This window comes from Nicotiana tabacum, chromosome 22 (genome assembly GCF_000715075.1).
Source record: "Nicotiana tabacum cultivar K326 chromosome 22, ASM71507v2, whole genome shotgun sequence".
NCBI lineage: Eukaryota > Viridiplantae > Streptophyta > Magnoliopsida > Solanales > Solanaceae > Nicotiana > Nicotiana tabacum.
Window position 1 is genome coordinate 143,678,473 of NC_134101.1, and position 6,878 is coordinate 143,685,350.

The 6,878-nt window shown below is 39.0% G+C and overlaps 1 long non-coding RNA gene across 1 annotated transcript; it reads right to left on the minus strand.

Moving 5' to 3' along the window:
- Positions 1–375: 375 nt before the first annotated feature.
- On the minus strand, positions 376–1,277 carry LOC142176776 (uncharacterized). Its single transcript, XR_012705574.1, has 2 exons — positions 895–1,277; positions 376–781 (listed from the first exon to the last, which is right to left on the minus strand). It is a non-coding gene; the product is annotated as an uncharacterized LOC142176776 (long non-coding RNA).
- Positions 1,278–6,878: the final 5,601 nt, after the last annotated feature.

A 6,878-nucleotide genomic window follows, 5' to 3' on the forward strand; every position in this document is an offset into this window, starting at 1 on the left:
TATTATTTAGTTTTCAGACTTGTACTTTAGTGTAGAGCTCGTGACTCTTTATTTACTAGTTTTTGGGGGATTTACCTTGTATTGACATTATTTTGTTACATTGAGGTTTCAGACTTATGCTATTTCTATAATTTATATTGTACTGGTTCTTTATTTTTATGTTTCGGCTTGCCTAGCCGATATGTTAGGCACCATCACAACGGATTGGGATTTTGGGCCGTGACAACTTTATTGTCATTTTTCAAGAATGTGATTTAAGCACAATATTATGTTTTTGACAGCTTTGTTACTTCTGAAAGTTGCAAACTTGAATTGTGTATTTTGAAGGCTAATATCTGATTTTAAGCTATTGTTGATATTGTTTGGTAGCTATCTTTTGAAACTATTGAAGAAAATATAGAATTGAACATAGGTACATGGAAAAGCTTCACAAATAAAAGGCATAACACTATATCACAAGACTTAACAGTAGCCTATTGGCTCAAATTACATAATAAAAATTAGAAAGACCTCACCAATTTTTATAGCATGAACACAAAAACAAACACAAAAAACTTTTTTCATCTAGCCAACTTTGCATCTATTGACTCAAATACATCATTAAAAAGTAGGAAAACCTAGCCAATTTACATAGCATGAACCCAACAACAAACACCAAAAACTTCTTCCACCTGGCCAACTTTGCATCTTTTTTAGTTTTTATTTTTAGCAAACCATAAATAGCCTTGTTTGCTTGAGCTGCAAACTCATTATCATACCATCTAAAGTAATTGCAACCACGCTATAAAACAAAAGAAAGAAATCAGATGAATCAATGTACAACTGAGAGAAGAAAATGACAAAATTAAATATAAAATTAGAAAAAATGGTTCACTTATTTTGTCAAATTTATACCCATAAAATCGATAACCTGGATTTCTCGGTGACCATGATAGTTTTAGTTCAACTTGAAACCATAGGAACAAATATATATTCTATTGTGGGAAAATAATTTTCCTTGAGATAGAGGTTCACTTGAAACTTCAAGCATCAGATGAAATAAAGCCACAGAAAAATGATCTAATCAGATTAAATATAGGAACAAAAAGGGGAAAAGTTTGAAGCTTTTTGGAGATTGAGACTGCCAACGGTAGATGAAATTAGATGAAAGTTTTCTAGTTAAATAAGAGAGCTATTTTGAAAGTGCAGATGAAATAATAGGGAAGGGGAAGTTGTGGGCTTAAATATGTGGCCAACAGTAAGTTTTATGGAGAAGGAGGTTTGAGAATTAAATATCTGCCTCATGTGCCTACCAGGTGAAGAAACTCAAATTATGTGACTAGTCAACTTTTTGTAAAGTGACGACACTTTAGGAATAGAGCTAGAGTGCCATAACGGAACAAGGCTAAATTAGAATGTCAAGATAAAAAATGGTATTTTCTCCAGTTTTTTATTGTTTTCACATATATTAAGAAATTTTTCTTTTAATATTAATTAGCAATAAAATTGACCATATTAACATTTATTGTCTTTTCACATAAACACTCCTAACATATATTCCAACATTAATTACTCCAAGGGCAATGTAGGAAAATAATAATTAATTCATTCTTGAAATCTAAAAATATCACTTATTTTGGACCACAAGAAAAAAGTCAAAAAATTACTTATTTTAGATCGGAGGGAGTACCAAGTTCGATGAGTTGTCCATGTATTTGACCATTCTAAAACTCAAGTTGTTTTGTTCAACCAACAAAGAATTAAAATGTCCTCGACAAACTTCATGGACCAAGTTTATTGGACTACAATTAGGTGAATATAAGGAGCATTTAACTGGTATTATTTTGATTAACACTGCAAGACAAATATATTATGGTGAATAAACAATTAGAAATAATTCTTAAGCTTGATAGTAATTTAAATTAGTTTCAAAAACTTGATATGGACATTACAACTAGAACAAACAATATATTAATTATAGTAAAAAGTTCTGCATGAAATCAAAATACTATTTGGCAGCGATTTCAAAAATTGGACACCAAAAGTAATATTTTGACACTAATTAGAGAAAATGATAATATCATACAAAAATATCTAGCAATTTTTCTTTAATTTATTAAAAAGGTAACCAAAACCAACGCAGTATATCTTTCTCGGGCTTTGGCTAAGATCGAGCACGTACTCATTGATCCTTAAGATCCCGTGTGAAAAGTTATTTGTACTAATTGGAATTCGTCTATGATTTACAATCAACTTTATGTTATGAAACGAAGAAGAAGAGTATTAAATAGAAAAGTAAAAAGAGAGAATTTTTATTGATTTGGGATGAATTATAATGAAATAGAACCCCTTTATTTATAGGGGAAAAGTGACTTAGCCATAAAGTAACAAATCCTAAAATCTCTCTTAAATATAGACATTCACCTTAAATAGAATTCTATTTTTAACATTCCCCTTTGAATGTCTATTCAACAGATAATGTGCTTTGTTAAAACAACAATAACAACAACAACAACATCTCAGTATAATCCCACAAGTAGGGTATGGGAAGGGTAATATGTACGCAGACCTTACCCCTACCCCGAGGGGCAGAGAGGTTGTTTCTAGGAGACCCTCGGCTGAAGAGAGCAACAAGAGACAATATATTAGTACTATCAATAGGCTCATAATAAAACATATAATACATAACATAAAATAAAAATAACAACAATATAAGAAATATAGGAAATACGAAAATGATGGAGAAAAGGATGTAAGGTATACTAATATCCAACAGATATAGCGCTGCATCAGTAGCTGATCAGTAGCATCCTAAGACTAACTCCTAAATGGTTAGTCTCACTCTAGTGCGCTGTATTAATATTCACAAACTACCCTCTAACCTACAACCTTAATGCTCGACCTCCACAATTCCCTGTCAAGGGTCATGTCCTCGGAAATCCTAAGTCGTGCCATGTCCTGCCTGATCACCTCCCCCCAATACTTCTTAGGCCTCCCTCTACCTCTCCTCGTGCCCACCACCGCCAGTCGCTCACACTTCCTCACTGGTGCATCAGTGCTCCTCCTCTGAATGTGCCCGAACCATCTGAGTCTTGCTTCTCGCATCTTGTCCTCCATGGGGGCCACGCCCACCTTCTCTCGAATATCTTCATTCTTAATCTTGTCCATCCTTGTATGCCCGCACATCCACCTCAGCATCCTCATCTCTGCTACTTTCATCTTCTGGATGTGTGAATTTTTAACCGGCCAACACTCGGTCCCATACAACATAGCAGGCCTAACCACTGCTCTATAAAACTTACCTTTTAGTAACGGTGGCACTTTCTTGTCACACAAGACTCCCGTTGCTAACCTCCACTTCATCCACCCCACCCCTATACGATGTGTGACATCCTCGTCGATCTCCCCGATCCCCTGAATAACTGACCCAAGGTACTTGAAACTACCCCTCTTAGGGATGACTTGCAAGTCGAGCCTCACTTCCACTCCTGCTTCCGTCGGCTCGGCCCCAAATTTGCACTCGAGGTATTCCGTCTTCGTCCTGCTCAGCCTGAAACCTTTAGACTCACGGGCATGTCTCCAAACCTCTAGCCTCTCGTTGACTCCGCGTCGTGTCTCGTCAATTAGGACTATGTCATCCACAAATAGCGTGCACCATGACACCTCCCCTTGAATATGATGCGTTATGGCATCCATCACCAGGGCAAATAGGAAAGGGCTGAACGCAGACCCTTGGTACAACCCCGTAACAACCGGAAAATGGTCGGAGTCGCCTCTTATTATCCTAACCCGAGTCTTAGATCCATCATACATGTCTTTAATCGCCCTAATGTAGTCAACTGGGACACCTTTAACCTCTAGGCATCTCCATAGGACCTCCCTAGGAACCTTGGCGTATGCTTTCAATAGATCGATAAACACCATGTGGAGATCCTTCTTCTTATCCCTGTATTGTTCCATCATCCTCCTAATAAGGTGGATAACTTCTGTGGTAGATCGCCCCGGCATGAACCCGAACTGGTTATCTGAAATAGACACCGTCCTTCACACTCTCATTTCTACCACTCTCTCCCAGACTTTCATGGTATGACTCAGTAATTTGATACCCCCATAGTTGTTACAACTCTGCACATCTCCTTTGTTCTTATACAGCGGAACCATTGTACTCCACCTCCACTCTTCAGGCATCTTATTAGTCTTGAATATAACATTAAACAACCTAGTAAGTCATTCCAAGCCTGCTCTACCCACACATTTCCAAAGTTTAACCGAAATTTCGTCTGGCCCGGTAGCTCTGCCCCTCCTCATCTTACGCATTGCCTGCATGACCTCGTCGACCTCAATATCCCTACAATAACTTAATTCATGGGGGCTGTTGGAATTCTTCAATTCACCTAGCACAATATCTTGATCCCCTTCTTCATTTAGAAGTTTATGAAAGTAGGTCCGCCATCTCCTCTTAATCTGGTCATCCCCCATCAAAACTTTGCCGTCATCATCTTTTATGCACCTCACTTGGTCCAGATCTCGAGCCGTCCTCTCTCTCACCTTAGCGAGTTGGAATAACTTCTCCTCCCCTCCTTTGTTCCCTAGTTCCTCATACAGACAAGCAAAAGCTGCTGTCTTAGCCTCCATTACTGCCATCTTCGCCTTCTTCCTAGCTACCTTATATCTCTCACTGTTCGCTCTCTTCTCCTCCTCTCCAGAGCTCCCTACGAACCGCAGGTACGCTACCTTCTTCGCTTCCACTTTTTCTTGGACAACTGCATTCCACCACTAGTCTCCTTTGTGGCGACCGGTGCGTCCTGAAGATATCCCTAACACCTCTCTCACCGCCTTCTTTATACAATCAGCCGTCGTCGACCACATAGTGTTTGTGTCCCCACTACTTCTCCAAGCTCCCATTGCCGATAATCTACCTTCCAACTCCTGAGCTTTATCCTTAGTCAAAGCACCCCACCTAATCCTCGGACAGCCTCGTACTGACCTCTTCTTCCTCCTTATCCTAATACCAATGTCCATCACCAAAAGCCTATGTTGCGTTGCTAGGGTCTCACTTGGGATAACTTTGCAATCCTCGCACAACCTTCTATCGTATCTCCTGAGGAGGAGATAGTCAATCTGAGTCTTCACTGTAAGCACGTGATTTTTGTCCTATATGAGAAATACTCCCAAAAAATGCAAAATAAAATGATTTTCCTCGGTGTGCAATTTTTGAGTATTTTTGTGATATTTTTGGATAATTATTTGTATTTGTTTGTGTTTGCTTATTTGTTAAATTAATAAAAAATATAAAAATATGTCTCATTTTGCATGTAGGATTTACTTCTACAATTGTTAATAATTAAATTAGTTTTACAAAAATTAAAAATTACAAAAACAGGCACCTTTTGCATTTTTAGCATTTAATGTCCAAATGAACAATTTTATGCTTAATTATTACTTAATTGTGCGTTAATTATTATTGGTAGTTAATTTGCGCTTTTATAACTTAATTTAGTTCTTAATAATAATTTAAGTATTTTTATAATTTAGTTTTAGAAAATAAAAGAAGAAAAGATAACAAAAATACAAATAAAAATCGGATTGGGCCACTTCTTCAATTTTCAACCCCAGGCCCAAACAATTGTCCATGACCCAGTCCACTTCACACGGGTCGACCCGGTCCGCCCCATTAACCCAACACCCCTCTTCATTCAAAAAACAAAACAAAAGAAAAAACAAAAAAAAAAAAACAAAAACCCTAAAAACCTAAAACTAACCCATCCGCCCCTTCCCTATCTTATTCTTCCCCAAACTCAAAAAACTCCTCCAAAGCTCCAACCAAGCATCCATGGCTGCCCAGCTTCCCCTCCCTAGCTACACCAAACGACCGCTCCTTAGCTACACCAAACGACCCCCCACGCCTTCATCTTCTTCCTCACCTCCAAATGACCTCTCCAGTCGCCGGAAAAACTAACTTCCCCCTCGCGTCTGCCATTGACGAGCAACCTGCCACTGCTGCGTCGTCGTCAACCACCATCACGTCCAAACAACCCTCCGACCTCCAGCTGTTACTGACCGTCAACCTCCAGTCCCCCACGCGTGCACAGTTTCTGTGTCACCTCCGAGCAGCTGCTCGACGTCCTTAAGCCAAGCAGACCCATCGAGCTGCTGCTACTATCGCCTGCTCGTGTTCGTTAGTTCGTCTGCTTCATCTCTCAGTTGCTGCTGCTTTGTCTTCCCGTTTCAAACGTGTTGCGGGCTGCTGCTGTGGAGTTCTTCGTCGTTGGTTGTTGCCGCGTTGCTGTTTGCACTTCATCTTCTTCAAAGCTTGAGCTCGCCATGTCCGAGTTGCTCCGTAACTGTTTCTTCTGCTTTCAGCTTGAGTCCAAACCAAACCCCCATAGATACTGCTTCGTCGACCAGCCAAAGCATCGCCATGGACGACCCCCAGACCACGCTTTTTTGCTTCTGTTTTGTCGACCCCGTTGCCTTCTTCACCAATGGAAAAAAAAAGAAGAAAAGGGCTGCACAGAACAGCCTTCTCGTTTGTCGTCCGTTCGTGGTCGGCGTGAAGTTATCTTGGTGCGATACTCGTTTCCGGACAGATTGTTTTTCATCCAAGTTCATCGTCATTTGTTCTAAGCTTTGGTCATCGAAACAGTCCATACAATCGAGTTCGTCGTTGTTCATCTCTGGTTAGTAGTTCTTGAGTTTTATTTTTGTCCGTATTTTGTTTTGATATTTTTGAATCTAAAATCGGCAAATGTTTGTTCATGTCTATGGTTAGGTATTTGATTTTTTGTTTTGTTCATGTTCATGTGTTTTTGTTGAATTAATTTTCAGATTTCAAATGGAAGTTAATTAGTTATTTTTCATGTTTATTTCATGTTTGTATTGTTGTTTAAGTGAATATT